At 47.5% G+C, this 17,913-nt stretch overlaps 1 long non-coding RNA gene across 2 annotated transcripts; it reads left to right on the top strand.

The window, feature by feature from the left end:
* The first annotated feature begins 284 nt into the window (after positions 1-284).
* On the top strand, positions 285-16,041 carry LOC126488159 (uncharacterized). Of its 2 annotated transcripts, none has more exons than XR_007588593.1 (3): positions 285-444; positions 14,035-14,294; positions 15,381-16,041. It is a non-coding gene; the product is annotated as an uncharacterized lncRNA (long non-coding RNA). The 2 variants fall into 2 exon arrangements; XR_007588594.1 differs by lacking the exon at positions 285-444 and adding an exon at positions 13,788-13,829.
* The last annotated feature ends 1,872 nt before the right edge of the window (positions 16,042-17,913 follow it).

Here is a 17,913-nt window from a genome sequence, read left to right as displayed (position 1 = left end):
GTTAGCGTCCTCTTGGCGCAGAAAATTGCGTTATCCAAAGCCTCTGCTCTTGCGCCAGTGTCTGTGACCTTGGAGTCCGTTATCCCAAGCAGTTTTTGTAAAGGCCTGAAAAAGTGTGTATCAACACCAGTTTTCCATTGGTCGAAGCTTTCAGTCCAGCTTGTTGTCATTATAGAGTCCTGTACACTCAGGTAGGAGAGCTTAGACCTTGGACCTTGGGCTTCGACTCAATGAATTCTGGGAATCGTAGTTCCTGTCTGCAACCCGCACAGGCGCACTTCATCCTGGGACTATGGCCGGTGGTGGGAGCTTCAAGTGTGGGCTCCTTGATTTCCCTGGCAGCTGGTGGGGCAAGGAGGCGGGAACCAAAGTCAGGCCTTCTCCGCTCTGTCACCTGCTACAGCCTTGAGCTACTCCAGGAGCTTGCAACATCTCAGGCTCCGGGTTAGTAAGTAAGAACTTTCTTTCATGAGACAGAGTTTTATGTAGTCTAGGCTAACCTCAAACTCAATATGTAGCAGATGATGGTCTTCAATTCCTGATCTGGTACTGGGGATTAAACCCAGAATTTTATGTGCGCCAGGCAAGCACTCTACCCAATGTAGCTACAATGTGATTTGGGGGGGGGGGGGGGGGGGGGGGGGGGGGGGGGGGGGGGGGGGGGGTGGGGGGGGTTGGTTTGGTTTCGTTGGTTTTTGTTTTGTTTCGTTTTGCTTTTTTTTTCTTGGTTTGAAAAAATTCTTTTTACTGAACTTTTAAAGAAATTTATTTATATATTTTAGGTACATTGGGGTTTTGCCTGCTTGTATGTCTGTACGCCAGGTCCACTGAAACTAGAGTTACAGACAGTTGTGAACTGCCATGTGGGTGCTGGAAATTGAACCCTGGTCCTTTGGAAGAATGGCCAATCACTGAGACATCCACCATTTTTGTTTTTTGGTTTTCTGCTTGTCTGTTTTGTTTTTGTTTGTTTGTTTTGGTTTTGGTTTTTCAAGACAGGGGTTTTTTAGGGAAAATCTTGAGAAGAGCCTCTCTGCCAATGCAAAATAACTCCAATTAAACCAGATTAGACCAAATCAAAAATGCCCTCATTTAATAAATGCAGCGATCTCGGGTGGCCAGGAGCATGGGGGAGGGGGGAGACAGAGAGGGAGAGCACACGCAAAACCTGAAATCACATGTTCCTTTTTTTTTTTTTTTTTTGCAGCACAATCCTAAATAGCCTGTGGGAGTGGTCCTGACCCTCCCTGGGGAGGGGTCAGCAGGTGGGCTTTCCCAGAGCTGGAGTCTGACCTAAGGCAACTCCCAGGGAGAGAGGGCCTGAGACTGAGATTTCTGCTCCATCTGCGCTCCATTGGCTCCCCAAGGATGACTGCCAGGGGCTGGGGTTACGTCCTCAACTTAATATTACATTCCAGACTCTGTGGACATAGGAATGTGACAAGGAGCTGAGGTCTATTTATGACCAACATTTTAGGATCTCTTTGGATAAAGGGGCATTGGCTCAAGTCTGGCTATTTCCTGCAGGCTTGGGGCGATGTGGGAGAGGGGAGAACGGAGAGTTGGTGCACTCACACTCAGTGAGAAGAGTGGATGGAGCAGTATCCAGTTTGCTGTCATCCTGGAGTCCTCGGGCAGCTGCTTTTTGAGGGAGATGAGAAGGCAGGTGGCTAGGAGAAAAAATATTGTTATTATTGACCCTATGAAATGGGACACAATAGCAGATAAAACCAGATTTTAGTTGGCAGGTGTCCTTGATCCAGAAGAGTTGGTACCGATGTAGAAGTCCCAGGAGCTGGTGCAGGTGTTGGTGTTGTCTGGAGAGTGCTTTGTGAGTTGGTCTTGGCCCAGGCAGCAGGAGTGATCTGTAAAATATGCTTGAAAATGGGTGGGGTTAGTGCAGCAGAACTGAGACAAACCTTGAGCCAAAAGGCAGCGAAAATTGAATGGCAGGCGTCCCTGGCCACACAATCATCACCTCAAAGAAAGCCTGTCTTCCGCCACATGGGTCAGGCTTCTGGCATGGACCGCAACTGCAGCGAAAGCTCAAAAAGCACATGGGTAGCCCTGGGAACCCTACGGGCCATGCAATTTAAAAGGGGAACTCTCGGAGTGAAGCCGATCTTGCCTGGCAGAAAGAGCGCGCTAAACATCTAGGAATTTCTGTAGCTGGGCGTTTCTGTTGCTCTGCCTCTACGACAGGCATCAGCTGCAGCAGCAGTGAGGTAAATCGCTATTTGCCTGAGAAAGTGGGCTTCCTCCAAGAGCAATGTGTTAGCAGGCTACCGATAGAACAGTGAGCCAGAGACGGGTAAGACAGGAGCCTGTTGCAGACAACCTAAGCCTTGGGTGCTGAGGGAAGCATTCTTTATGACAGGCAAAATGTGAATATGTGCTTCTGCAACCCAAGACAGGCCTGGTCTAATTATAGAGAAAAGGGGGAGCTGTTGGGAGCTGCAGAACCCTGGCCCCTTGACTTTCTTTACCTGCAGCTGCTCTGAGCATGAGACCTTGATGGCGGACTGGTGGGCCTGCAGCTGAAAGATCCCGAGAGCTGGGCATGACTAAGGATCCCTATAGAAGCTGCCCCTGAGCACAATAAAGTTTGGCATTTGGCATTCTTGCATCAAGGATGACCTGTGTCCCCGTGTCTCTCTGTCTTTGTCTGTGTGTTTTTAAGTCTCCACTTAGTTCCTGGCTCACGTAACCGGTCCTGCAGTGACACAGGTTTTTATAAGTTCACACCATTAGGAAGTCAGTTTCCATTTATCAAAACTTCTCATCCAAGCTCCGCAAAGAGACAATGCCAGCGAGAAATTCCAAAGTCACAGCAAGTTTCAGTTTGCTGAGCCCTCTTGTAACCAGGTTTTGAATAGTCTTTGAACCCCTCGGAAACTCTCAGATAAAATTTACATACTTCAGAAAGTAGATAGCAGACAGAAAAGGTCACAGTCACAAAAGGCAGATCAAAGCCAGGTGTAACACTCGGGAATCCAACCAGCTGCAGAACACTGCACATCTCCCAGGACAGATCTGCCTGCCTCTGTCTCCCAAGTGCTAAGATTAAAGGTGTGATGTGATTTGTTTCTAATTGTCATATATTAACGATCACTTTGTGCCTGCTGTGCTGGCAGATGGAAATTATTGGCTTCTAGAAACAAAACCAACATTGTGTTGTGCCAGTTGTGCTGAAAATGGAGCAATTCAAGACCAGGCACCGCTGGGCTGTTCTCTGCTGTGGGATAATCCTGAACACTGTGAATATGTATTGGTTCACAATAAAGCTGTTTGGCCTATAGCAAAGCTGGATAAAGTTAGGCAGGACAGCCAAACTGAGGACTCAGATGAAGAAGGGCAAAATCGGAGCACACACCAGTGAACCACCCAAGGAACAAGATGCTAGAGGACTGGTAAAACCACAAGCCACATGGCAATACATAGGTTAATAGAAATAGGTTAATTTAAATGTAAGAGCTAGTTAGTAATAAGCCTGAACCATTAGCCAAACATTTTGTAATTAGTATAACCTTTTGTGTATTTATTTGGGACCAGGTGGTTAGGACAAAGACCTCTGACTCTGTCTGTAGTTCTCCTTGGCCTGTTTACTCATTATACATGGGAAAAAAAAAAAAAAAAAAAAAAAAAAAACACCATTCTCATGACTGGGATTTGAATGAGTTACTATGGAAGTCCTTAGAACACAGAGAAAAAGACCATAGGAGGGAAGCACAGTAGGAAAGATTGAAGCAGTAAACTCTAGAGATTAGCATGTGAGCAGCAGCTGCAGCATTAAAACAAAGCCATGGGGTAGGTGGCAGCCACAGGCACAGCACAGTGCTCATCTTTAATCCCAGAACTCAGGAGGCAGAGTCAGGAGGATCTCAGTGAGTTCAAGGCCAGCCTGGTCTACAGAGAAAATTCCAGGACAGCCAAGGCTACACAGAGAAACCCTCTCTTTAAAAACAAAAATAAGGACTGGATAGATTGCTCAGTGGTTAAGAGCACTGATTGTTCTTCCAGAGGTCCTGAGTTCAATTCCCATGAACATGGTGGCTCACAGCCATCTATAATGAGATCTGGTGCCAACTTCTGGCCTGCAGGGACACATACGGGCAGAACGTTGTATGCATAATAAATAAATCTCTTTAAAAAAGGAAAACTAAAATAACAAAAATTTGTCTTCTTTCAGCCCGGGGGGCCTGCTTCATTAAGCACACCCTTACCTGAAGTCAGGGGAGGTGTGCACCGTGTTTATGATCCATAAAGGTCACTGGGGACCTTGCTTTTCAGTTTTTTGATTTTTCTTCCCTTCTTGGCCTCTTGGAGCCTAGCCATATATGATATATGACAGTCTGCCATGTGCGAGGAATTTTCTTTTGGGTCACCAACCAGCTCCCAAATCATGACACAGAGACTTTTTAGTTTTGAATGCCAGCACAGCTTAGGCTTCTTTCTGGATTTGTTTCTGCGCACCTCCTTTAACTTAAATCAACCTCTTTACCGTTTGCCTTGGGCTTTTTACTTTCTTTCTGTATACTTCACTTTCATTGTTTGTCTGGCTGGCTGGCATCTGCCTGGCTTCTTGTCCTGGGACTCTCTCTCTGCTGGCCTTGAACTCACAGAGATCTGCATGATTAAAGGTGAGTACTCACACTGCCCACCTTCTTTTTGTTCTGAGTCTAGATTTCTCCTATTTATTTATTCTTTCTGCCCACCAGCCATGCCTACCCTTTCTCTGCCTAGCTATTGGCTGTTCAGCTCTTTATAGACCAATCAGGTGCCGCAGGCAGGCGAGGTGAAACAGACGCAGCACAAACATGTAGTTTACCAAGGAGTTCCACAATTGTCTGGGGTATAACAAAGTTTTGTTTATTTTGGAGTAAACTCACAGTAAAGGTAGGGATCCGTAATCTTCAGCATGCACTGGGAACTGGAACCAAATCCAGCAGAAAAAGGGCCACATACTCTTTTCATCTGCACTTATAGTACATGAGACCATGCCCAAAGTGGGCCGGTCTCTTAAAGGCTGTTGCCGAAGGAGTTCCCACAACATAAACAAAAGCATAAACAAACACCTTTACACAGTTAAGTAATACTCTGTAGCGTAAACAGATGTAACACATCTTTGTCTAGTTATAATAATGCTCCACAGCACCTCCAGGAGTCTTGCAGCTCATCCTTGATAAACTATTCATTATTCATTATCTCTACAGTAAGGAGATGGGAGAACCCGAGAACAGCTGTCTGCTCACTCAACTCAAGACAGGCCTCACACAGAAGAGCCTGATACCATCAGGAAGTGGGATATTAACCGTCCACACAATGTCTTAGCTACTCCTTTGCCTGGCCCCCACCAACTTCAGACTTTGAACACTGGCTTTGCTAGAAAGTACAAACTCTTCTCTTAGTGTCTGCATTTACTTATTTCAGGTAGGGGTGCCCATGCTATGGTGTGTGGGGAGGCTCAGAGGACAACTCGGGACATCAGTTCTTTCTTCTCACTTTGGGGGACCAGGGATGGAATTCTAGTTATCAAACTTGACTGCAAGCACCTCTACCCACTAAGCCACTTCACCAGCCCTCTGGTTTTGTTTTCACATTTTAAAAAAAGATTTAAAAGTTACGTACGTATATGTGTGTGATGTAGGAAGGTCATTTGTCAATCTGTTGTTTCATTGGTTAATAAAGAAAACTGCTTGGCCTGATAGGACAGAAAATTAGGTAGGCAGAGTAAACAGAAGAGAATGCTGGGAAGAAGGAAAGTGAGACAGACGCTGTGCCTCTCCTCTCCAGGGCAGACGCGATGAAGCTACAGCCCAAGATGGACGTACGCTAGAACCTTCCTGGTGGGTCACCACCTTGTGGTGCTACACACATTAATGGAGGTGGGTTGATAAGGATGTGAGAGTTGGCCAGTAGGAGGCTGGAGCTAATGGGCTAAGCAGTGTTTATATGAATACAGTTTGTGTGTTGTTATTTCGGGGCATAAGCTAGCAAGGCAGCAGGGAGCCGGGTGGCAGGAACACAGCCTGCAGCTGCTTCTACATGTGTGTGTGTCTGTGCATGCATGCATGCACACACGGGTGCACAGGTGTCTTTGAGTATCATCGGACTCCATGGAACTGAACCATAGGTGGCTGTGAACTGCCCAGTGTGGTGCTGGGATTTGAACTTGTGTCTACCACGGGATCAGCACAGCATCCTCTCCCTTTAGCCTGCTCTCCAGCCCCTGTGGCCAGGCTGATCTGGAGCTTGCTTTTTTTGCAGACTAGCCTGGAGCTCACTTTGCAGTCCAGGCTAGCCTCAAACGCACTATGTAGCTCAGACAGGCCTCAGCTCACAGCAGTTCCCCTGCATGAGTCTCCCAAGAGCCGAGATTGCAGGTATGCGTGCCCTGCCTTGCCAGGCTGTGAAACACCTTAGATTCTCTCAAAGCCATTTTTTCCCACTCCCACTCAGCCCAGTGGGAGGTAGCAGCTGCCTCCCTGGTTCCCACAGGAACCCCCCTGATGCCAGAACCAAAGCTGTGATAATTGCTGTGTTGTAATTCTTTAATAAACGCCTGTCTCCCCATCCCAGGCCATGATCCCCAGAAGTCCTCATCCCATTATAATTTCAGTATAATTTAATTATCCATTGTTCATGTCCCCAGGAAATTCCCATGAAGTGAGAGGAATGGCTAGATGTCAGTGGGAAGATTGTGGAAAGAAGAAAGAGCAAGAGCGAGAATGCTAGAGAGAGGGGCGTGAGAGGAGAGAGAGAGGAGAGAGAGAGAGAGAGAGAGAGAGAGAGAGAGAGAGAGAGAGAGAGAGAGAAGCGAGGAGAGAGAGAAGGCAGAAGGAAGAAAGGCACCAGGCAGCCATACAGCTGTCCCAACAAAATGTATTGTTGATGGGGTGTTCACCTCCTAAGCACAAAGCCCTGGGTACCACCCCCAGCTTGGAATAACCTGTGAATTCTGGTGCTCACCCAAGTCCCAGTAAGTAGGAGGGGAACAGAAAAGGATCAGAAGTTCAAGGTCAGGCAGGGAAATAATAGCTCAGTCAGTAACGTTCTTGCCTTTCAAGCTTAAGAAGCTGAGTTCCGTTCCCAGAAGCTATGTAAAAACCAAGGGGCCGGACTGTAGCTCAGATAGCAGAGTGCACGTCATAGGGCATGCAGAAGCTGGGTTCAAGCTGGGTTCAATCCCCAGCACTGTGTGAATAGGGTGTGGAGGTGCAAACCTGGAACGTGGAGGCAGACAGATCAGAAATTCAAAGTAATCTTGGTTTTGGTTTGTTTGTTTGTTGTTTTTCAAGACCGGGTTTCTCTGTCTAACAGCTCCTCGCTGTCCTGAAATTCTGTAGACCAGGCTGGCCTCATAATCAGAGATCCAACTGCCTCTGCCTCCAGCACCAACACGCCTGGCCCTGTGACCAGCCTGGAACACACTAGCCCTAGACCACCAGGGCAGACGTTTAGAATACTGCCCTTCTCCATGTATGATCTGACATTCTGTTATCCTTTCCCATGTAGGGAAGGGCCAAAGCAATGGGGATTGTGGGAGTCAGGAGGGTAGAGGCAGTGTGCACTGAGATGACCTCAGTCTTCAGGTCATTCAGTAAGTGGGGATAGGATGCTCTGTTCACTCCTGAGTCGCATTCTTGCATCCCTGGGTCAGGCTCTAGGGATGCCTCGGAGACTGGGTCCAGGAGAGTGCCAGACTTCCTCATGTATCTTGCACACAGTGGTTGCCATGTGCACATGTGGAGGATTACATGATGCACAAGCTCAGCTAACGTGAGGTTAGCATCTTACCCTTTCGCGTATTTATTGTGATTGTTTTCAGGCAGTAAATGCATATCGAGAAGCAGTGGAACCGGGTGTGGTGGCGCACACCTTTAACCCCAGTACTTAGAGGCAGAGGTGGATTATTTTGAGTTTGGCCAGCCAAGAATATATAATGAAACTCTGTCTCAAAAAAAAAAAAAAAAAAAGACAAGAAAAAGTCGTACGTTCTTCAGACCGTCCAGCAGAGGGCAGAAAAGCCACACATGGGAAGGGTCCTCTCCCGAGGTGCCAGTGAGACACTGTTCTGTCCTGTCCTCCTTCATATAGCTTCATATAGCTCAAGGATGTGGTGGTGAACGGACTTCGTTGTTGAAGTATCTCGGGTCCAGAAATATCAGACTAATTACAAGGTAGACAAATTATATATAGTTTTTATTATAAGGAGCAAACTCACGAAACAGGAACGAGAAGTCCAAACTCAGCTATGCAGTGCGGGAAACACACAGAGAGATTGCTAACCCTGGCGGTTTTTCTCCTGGTACCCAAAAGATCACGCCCTAATTTGGCCCCACCTCTTAAAGTTCATTGGCTGACAGAGATTCCCCGGATGGAGCCTGGCCAGGAGGAGCTTCACCATGAATCAAACAACCAGAACATTCTGGCACTGGGTGAGCCCTGGCTAAGTCACCTTCTTGTCTATGTGTGTTTTGAGACTGTGTTTGCTCTGTAGCCCTGGCTGGCCTCCAACCCTTGAGCTTCCTGTCTCAGCCTTCCACGGCAAGGATCACAGGCATGTACCACCATGCCCCTCCCCTGAGCTTCCAGCCACGGGGCTCCTTGTCTTCTGTGGATGTTCCTATGTTCCAGACTGTCTGTACAGGCTTGCTGGCCTCCTGCCTGGCCTGTCTTCCTCTCCTTTCTTTTTAAAAGTTAACTGGTCCTTTACTGTAAATATTTATTGTGAATGGAGACTGCGATTTCATTTCATGGCCACCCAGACCTGAATGATCACATAAAAACTCCATTAATTACAACATTATTTGGTCAATGGCTCAGGCATATTCCTAGCTAGCCCTTACATCTTAAATTAACCAATTTCTATTATTTTATATTTTACCAAAAATATCGTGGTTTGTTACCTCACATCTTGCTTCTTAGGCAGCTATAAGGCGTCTGTCTGACTCTGCCTTCTTTCTCCCTGCATTCGATTTTCCTGCCTAGCTATGTTCTGTCTTGCCATAGGTCAAGGCTGCTTCTTTATTAACCAAGAGTAATAAAACATATTCATAGCGTACAGAGGGGAATCCCACATCGATTTATTTTAATTACATTTATCTGAGTTTGTTTGCATACGAGCGCAGGTGTGTGTGTGTGTGTGTGTGTGCGCGCGCGCGCGTGTGCGCGGTCAGAAGACAACTGTTGAGAGTCTGTTCTATCATGTGGGTCCCAGGGATTGAGCTCAGATTGTCAGGTGTGGTAGCTAATGACTTAGCCACTGAGCCATCTCACTGGCCCCCCCCCCTCCTTACCACGGTCCTTGTGGCCTCCATGCTCTCTCTGAAGAAATCTTACCCTGGGCCCATCTTCAGTCAAGCCACCTTCCGTGCTGTTGGCCTCCCTGCCCTGTGTCTCTGGCTCCAGCAGCCCATTGGCAGTCCAGGTGATGATTTGGTAAGGAAGTCGCCGACTACACAGAACAAGATTAGAATAGTATGCGGTGAGTGTTGTGGGAATCTCGCAGAGTCACTGGATCCAAGGGAAACATTAGAACAGGATAGTGGTTCTCTAGAAGTCTTTTAGCCTTGGAGAAATCTTGGTGGAAAGCAGTGATTGCTTTCTGCGATGTATAGAGTTGTTTCTCTGATGCAGTTTCACAGGACTTTGGTCACAAGCCTCTCCTGGCACACTGGAGGCTCTTGGATTACTGGGCACTGCTAACAGTGACGTGGGTGTGATGCTTTCCTTCAGAAAACATATAGGTCAGAGACTTTGGTATGAGGAACTTGTTTATCCAAAAACAACTTTGTGTAACAATCAATAAGTATGCCTTTGTATGGCTGTTCAGTTCACCAGAGGCTGGGCCTTCCTCTGTCACACAGGCCGAGAAGTTTCACCTTGGACTGGCCGAATCATGCAATGCCAAGCACCCGACAGGTGACATTTAATACATGCTAAGTACTCACTCAGCAATAATGATCACTATTGTTTCCATAATTGGTGTGGAAGAATTGTCTGTATTCTGTCAATCATGTTTTAGATAAATGCTGATTGGCCAGGCAGGAAGTATAGGTGGGTCAACCAGACAGGAAGTAGAGGCGGGGCAATGAGAACAGGAGTATTCTGGGAAGCAGGAAGCTCCCTCTGCAGTTCTGCCCAGATCACCGAAGAAGCAAGATGTGAGCTGCCTCGCTGAGAAAGGTACCAAGCCATGTGGCTAACATAGCTCAGAATAATGGGTTACTATAAGCTACAAGAGCTAATAAGTAGCCTGAGCTAATGGGCCAATCAGTTTATAATCTTATGGAGTCCTCTGTGTGATTTTCTTTGGGGCTTGCAGGCTGTGGGGTACTGGGCAGGACAGATACCCAACAAGCAGGCCCCTTCATGTTACACATAATGGATCTGTGAGGACTCTTGCATAAAGACTTAAAATAGCTTAAACCAGTTTTAATCTTAAAAAAGATTTCAATTTTTATTAGTATGTGTATGTCTATAAATGGGCATGTGCCCACTAGTGCTGGCACCTGAGAAAACCAGAATAAGGCACCAGATTCCCTGGAACTGGTTACAGCTGGTTGTGAGCCACCCAGTATGGGTGCTGGGAACTGAACTCGGGTCCTCTGCAAGAGCAGTAAGTGCATGCTCCTAACTGCTGAGCCATGGCTCTAGTCCTGAGAATTTAGATTTTGTTCTGTTTTTAAAACAGGGTTTCTCTATGTAGCTTTGGAGCCTATCCTGGTACTCACTCACAGATATCTGCCTGCCTCTAATCCCGAGGGCTGGGATTAAAGGTGTGCATCACCACTACCTGGTGAGAATTTAGATTTTCTTAAAAAAAAAAACTAACAGTACTGGGAAGTGCTGCAGTCCTGGGGCACAGATAAAGCTGATGTTTAAATGGTGCTGCTTGGCTGTCCTCTCTAGCGTCATGCTACGGCCTCTCCAAGTGGCAGTTAGCATGGTTACCACCCACTTGAACATGTTTTACTTATCAACCACATATGTACGTCTCAAGGAAAACTCTGGTTGGTTCCCTTTTGCCGAAACCCCCACGGTCTTGAGCAGACCAGTAACTATGGAGATCTGTGGCCATCAGGCAGGGTCATTGCCTTGGCTGCAGAGATGAGAAAAACAGACCTCGTGGGTCGATTCCTTCCTTCACTGCTCCTCTGGGACAGCTGGAGCCAGGCTCCCATCCAAAAAGGGGAAAATGGCTTCCTGGGGATTTCTGTCAATGATGTTGGGCATCTTTATGTATGCATACAATTTTTTGGTCAAGTAACGTATGCTTATTATAAAGGATAATTTGAAACATGTCCAGAAACATAAAGATACCAATTCCTTTTATCTGCCTAGCTCCGAAATTCAGTAGTTTCTCTTGAGTGTGTTTGCTCCTGCACCTTCGGTGTGTATTCTGAACGCCTGCTTGTCAGAAAGCACAGGTGGAAGGTAGGAAAGACACTTCCTCACTTCCAGGACAATGACCTGCCCTGCTCCCGTGTCACAGTGCTCCCATGCCTTCGGAACAGGGTAGCTTTACTTGCTGTAACCTTGCTGTGGGAACACTCTGGCCGCATTAGCCCGCTGGCAGTTCCTGCCATCGCACACGCTGTTCGTACCCCCGGACTCTCTCCTAGGCTTCTCTCTGCACTCTGGATGCTATGCATTTCCTGCAGAATTCCCATTAGAACGAAATGAGCATCCTCTCTGCCTTTCTCCCTTCTTTGGGGGACAGTCCTCAGAGTCAGATTCCCAGGATCCTCGTGTTTCCAAGGCAAGCACTTCACCTCTCAGTCCTGACCTTGAACTTTCAACTCTCCTGCCTCTGCCCCCAAGGTTGAAGGCCTAAGTCATAAACAATCCCACACCAGTTTGGAATTATGATTGATAGGGTGGTATTTATTTAAAGGGGGAAAAAACTTACAGATCATCGTTATTATTCCTTTAAAAACGGCGGGTGGGGTGTGTAGACAAACACAGGATAGACGAGACATGTGCTAAAGGAAGAGACAAGACACGTGGCTCCCACGTGGGTGCACTTTAATGGGGGAGGGAGACACGATAAGGGGTGGGTGTGTGAGACACACAAGGGTGGGGGGCAAGAGAGAGCGAGATCTCGTGGAAGCTCGCTTTTTAACGGGAAGCGCAAGGTTATCTGGGAGAAATGACCCGCACCTGAGCACACCAGCGTGTGCAGGTATTGGTAATCCAGGAGGAGTCTGGGGGCTGTAGTTTCCAAAGGAACAACAATCGTCTCAGACAACAGCCCTCTGTGCAATCAGGAAGGAGTCTAGTCGCAGGAAGTAAAGAAAGCGAGAAGGGAAGTAGCCGCTTTTTTAAAGGGAGAGAGACCACGCCCCAATGGGCTGGTATCTCAGCGGCTATTGGCTGGAGGAGCAAAAGGACCTCCCGCAACACTGAAATGATGGAGGTGGGTCTTGTATCATATCTGTTGCTTTCATTGGTTAACTAATAAAGAAAACTGCTTGGCCTGATAGGACAGAAAATTAGGTAGGCGGAGTAAACAGAATAGAATGCTGGGAGAAAGAAGCTGAGTCAGGCAGTCGCCATGATTCTCCCACTCCAGATAGACGCAGGTTAAGATCTTCCCTGGTAAGCCACCTCGTGGGCTACACAGATTATTAGAAATGGGTTAGATCAATATATAAGAGCTAGCCAGTAAGAGGCTGGAACTAATGGGCCAGGCAGTGTTTAAAAGAATACAGTTTCTGTGTAATTATTTCGGGGCATAAGCTAGCCATGCGGGCGGCCGGGTGCTGGGGACGCAGCCCGCCGCTCCCTATTACAACACAAGGTTCTTGGGGCATTGCAGGTGTGTGTCCCTACATCCTGTTCACTTTCCAATGGTTTATTAGCGATTTCCTATCAACCAAGAACCGTATGCTTCTTTCAGAGAAGGAATTATTAGCTAATATAGTGAGAGGGCCACCTTCAGGAGCAGGTGGCACAGGTGTTTAAAGCTGTCGGTGTTGTGCTCTTGCTGTAGTGGCTCAGTTTTGGTTAGGTTCTTTTTTTAATTTATGTGTGTGTAGGGGTGCAGGGGCTTATGGAGATCAGAAGAGGGTTTCCGGTCCCTGAAACGGGAAGTTCCAGGTGGTTGTGAGCCACCTAATATGGGTGTTGGGAAGGGAACCAGCTATGTCCGGCCCTACAGGTTCATGTTGGAGACTGATCCTTCACAACGGCAAGGTGCCCACCCACTGTTCTAGGTTTATGTCCTAGCAGCTTAGAAACTCACACAGGAAGCATCTCGCCCAAACACCCTCCAAATGCGTCAGGCTTTCCCAGATGCACACTGACCTGCTGTTCTCTGCCCACATCACCTTGAATCTGAACCTCTCAGTCCCCCCTCACCAGCCTCTCCACCCACCATGTGAGGCCTTGCAGAGGTGGGAAGTCTCTGAACTTCCAGCCCTCCCTGGGAGGAGGTGCAGTGGCAAAGGTCAGGCAGAGGACGCACCTGGCTTGAATTCCAGTGCAGCACCTAGGCTTAGAACTCTCTGTTGTGAGGCTTCCTTTTGTTTATGTGTTTGATTCTTATCTGAGTGCTTCCTGAAGGGTTCAGAGCCTTTGCAAAACTTGGTTATGAGATGACCAGGCAAACCATGAGTTCTTGTGACTGGGAATTGCTCAGGCATTTGGTTCCTTCAAATGACGCAAGATAAAAGGTTTAGGTATGTGGAAACTGACTTGCTAAGAGGTGAAAATTGTGCAAACCAAAGGCAGTCGGTTCACCAGAATCTGGCTCCCTGGCTACTGCTAGCCAAAGGTCATCCCTGATTCTTCCAGGGACCTGGGCAAAGCAGAACACTGACAAGGTACCACCTAGGAACTGGGGAACATCCCCTCAGACCCCGAGTCCTCCCAACCTTGACTCTGGTCTTCCAGCCACAGCGCTGTGGGGAATTGATCTGTGTATAAACTACCAAGTCTATGGCTGAGTAGCCAGAACAGCCCACCCCCTTTTCTTTCCTCTGTACCACGAGTCTACAGCACTTCTGACCTCACTTTGTCTCTTTCCAGCTGGAACTCTTCCCCGTCTGACAGCAGGACTCTGCCTGGCCAGCAGCTGATCAAATGTGGAGCCAGGGTGAGTGGGGGAGCCAACACGCAGATCAAGACTTCAGTCAGAGAAGCAAGTCCGTCCATCCCCTCCCACCCACCAGCAACTTGCATAGACTTCCGGTCTCTACCACGGGGCCCAAACTCTCACTGACCACCACCCTTTAATCCCAGGGTGCACCTTTAATCCCAGCACTTGGGTGGCAAGCCTGGACTACCTGGTGAGTCTCAGAATAGCGAAGGGTATAGTAAGATCTTGTCTCACACTTTTAAAATTAAGAACAAGTGTGCATACACCAGCTATTTTAAGCTATTTTAAGTGCTAATTGTCCATGTTCATAAGATTCTTTGTGCTCAGTATGTAGTGGGGCAGCTCAGTGGGCACAACACCTGAGAAGGAGACACCAAGGAACTGCTGCCCTGAGCTTCCTAGTGGGAAGGGCTTAGAAAAGCCAGGAGTCCCAAAGAAGGATTCTCACCCTCTCGGCTCACCATTAATCCTTCGTGGCCTCAGGATTTCCTGTGGCAGAAAAGAAGTATCTTTAAGATGGCACCTGTCAGATGAGAAAACTCTGTGACCAGGGGCCATGTTTCTAATTCAGAGACACTGGCGGCGAGGGCAGCCCTATGGGTGTGCCTGGCTGTAGCCTGGCAGATGCCTACTGGGCGGAGTGGCCCATTCCTGCAAACACTGTCATGCACAGTTTTTACCAGCAACGTCTTCCAGGTATGCTGCTCTGTTTCAGCATCTCAGGCAGTTTCCTAACTTGCCCTGATGTTAGGAAAATTCACTCATGAATTCAGATGTTTGCAGTCATTAATTTCATGCCAGACCTGGCTCTTTTATAGGTAATAATCCAAACAGAGGAAGATTATGGAAAGAGGTGGGATGAGAACATGTGTGATCCCCTGTGTTCCGCGTTTGGAAGATTATGAGTAAAGTTTTAGCAATTTGCAATTAGAAAGTTACAAAATTACATGTTCAAAAAAAAACCTAGAACAAAACAGAGATACAGGCGAAAGAAAAAGGCCAGGTATTTTTTTTTTAATTAAGGAGTTGAGCAAAACCTGGACTATTAGAAAGCTTTCAAAGCCATGAATGATGCAGGGAACGTCAACCACAACCACCAGTTCCCATCTTTAATAGAAAAGTGTATTTGTGCTGGTTGTGGCGGTGCACACCAGCAGGATTTGCTGACAGAGGTGGAGGCAGGAGGATCACAAGTTCGAGGCCAGCCTGGGCTACACATTTACAAATGAGTCTGGAGAGATGGCTCAAAGGTTAAAAGCACTGGTTTCTCTTCCAGAGGTCCTGAGTTCAATTCCTAGTAACCATAAGGTGTCTCACTGAAAGACCCTTGAAGAGGACTTCCCTCGAGAGGAGACTCCCCCGAAGCCAAGGAACAGGCCGAGACCATGCGGATGCAAATAGCAAGAGGTTTATTGTGTGAACACAGGTACCTGCGGGCGACAAAGTCTTTCGGAGGACTTGCGCACCTGCAGACTGGGGGGAGGTCTTTTTATAGGAAAGAGGGCGGCCAAAGCAGATTACAGAAGCAGATGCATGGTTATTGGTCTGGTTGGGATGAGGCAGGGGGCATAAGTGGTTTCTCCTTTCCCAGCACAGATGTATGGCGACAGACATCCTGTTTTCTTTTGGTTCCTCCTTTCCCAGCACAGATGTATGGCGACAGACATCTATGTCATAAATATCCTGCTTTGCAGCCAGAGGCCCTGGCCTCATAAAATATCCTGCTTTGCAGCCAGAGGCCCTGACCTCACTCTGCACTTACATTTGTTTGTCAAGAGTCTTGTAAAATGATGTTACAGCAGTTAAGCTGGGGTCCTTCATAGGGGGAATTGTTTCTTTTGTAAACTGGTGATATTTTAAGTTTGGCACATGTGCTGACTATAGGCATCCTGTTTCCCTAAACGGGATGTTCTCATGAGAGCCAGCTAGCTATGGGTTCTGAGGGGGGGAGGGGTCTGTAGGGTCTTTCACTCACAACCATTTGTAATATGAATATAATGAGATCTGGTAACTTCTTCTGGTGTGTAAGCATACATGCAAGCAAAACACGGTATACATAATAAATAAATCTAAAAAAGTGTATTGAAATTATTTAATCCTCACCATAGCCCCAAAGGATGTGAATATTATGCCCATTTTACAGATAAGGAAACTGAAGTATCAAGAAATTATTATGACTTTCACAAGGCTGACAGAACTGGAATTCAATTCAGGCAGGCTGTCTCCATGGTCTAGCACTGAATCCTGACATTACACAGCTTTTTGTTGTTGCTCTTTCGAGACAGGGCTTCTCGTGTAGCCCTGGCTGTCCTGGAACTTGTTTTGTAGACCAGGCTGGTCTTGATCTCAGAGATCCCCTTGCCTCTACCTCCCACGTGCCACCACTACCCAGCAATTACACACCTTAATTTTTCTGTGTTTGTCTAGATCAGGGGTTGTCAACCTGTGGGTTGTGACACCTCTGGGGATCAAATGACCCTTCCACAGGGGTCGCCTGAGACCATCAGAAAACAGATATTTACATGAGGAGATGTATAAAAGGTTGCAGCATTAGGAGGGTGGAGAACCACTCATCTAAATGAAATGAATTTGTACAATCGGTCTTATCAACTTTTATTAGGACTTATTGGGAGGTGCCGTTTGCAATGTGTTGGTTTCAATGGCTGACTTCATAGGAATGTCTCCCAATGGAGGGGACTCTGCTGTCACCAAGTGGCTCTGGGCAGTACTACTTGTTACTTTACAAGAGTGACGTTGCTGGTGTTTGCTAAGAGCAGAAAGGCTATGAAAGGCTTTGTGACAGTCTTGATAATGTGGTTCTCCTGGGTGGGAATTCTCTGGTGTTGACGGATGAGCGCTGAAGCCAAAGGCTTTACCGCGCACACCGCGGATAGAAGGCTTTACCGCGCACACCGCGGATAGAAGGCGTTTCTCCACTGTGAATCCTCCCATGCTCTCCTGACTTGTTCCCTGGGAAAAGGCTTTCCCACATGTGCCACACGAGCATGGCTTCTCCCCAGGGTGAACTCTGCAATGAAGAGGAAGGCAGGGGCTCTGGCTGAAGGCTTTCTCACAGTCACCACATTTAAAGGGCTTCTTCCCAGAGAGAATCTTCTGAGGCTTAGAAAGGCAGCAACTCTGACGAACCGCGTTCCCATGCTCACTACACCCGAAGTGCTTCTCTACAATATGAATTCTTTGGTGCTCTGCTTAAAGGCTCTACCTACCACACTCACTGCATGGAAAGGCTTTCTCTCCAATGCGAATTAACTGCTGTTTCTAAAGCTGCATTTGTTACATTTAATGGGTGCTCACTTTGGGAGGCTGAGACTCAGTGGCAGAGGCGTTGTGCACGGAGTTGCAGGCTCATTGCATTCATTTGGCTGCCCACCAGTGTGGATGCCCTGATGGCAAGTGAGCTGTGTACTCTGGTCGTAGGTTTTCCCACATTGGTTACACTCACGGGATTGGTGGGGGCTGTGGACCCAGACCCTGAATTTCCTGTAAACAACTTGTTATGCTTGCAGCTGCTCTGAACAAAACAACTTGTTTTCCTCTGCACTGAACAGACTGCAGCTGCTCTGAGCATGAGACCCTCATGAGTTCCTGATGGCAGGGAGTGAATTCTGGAAATCCCAAGAGCTAGGGCGTGGCTATCAGTTAAGGAACCCTTTTATAAGCTTCCCTGGAGCACAATAAAGTTGGCATTCTTGTTTCAAGGATGGCCCTTGTCCGTGTGTGTGTGTGTGTGTGTGTGTGTGTGTGTGTGTGTGTGTGTTTAAATCTCCAGCCTAGTTCCTGGCTCAGGT

This window comes from Alexandromys fortis, unplaced genomic scaffold (assembly GCF_014885135.2).
Source record: "Alexandromys fortis isolate MF-2015 unplaced genomic scaffold, M_Fortis_MF-2015_v1.1 scaffold_161, whole genome shotgun sequence".
NCBI classification, from domain to species: domain Eukaryota; kingdom Metazoa; phylum Chordata; class Mammalia; order Rodentia; family Cricetidae; genus Alexandromys; species Alexandromys fortis.
Note: the sequence above shows the minus strand (reverse complement) of the source record. Positions and strands in the feature narration are given on the sequence as shown.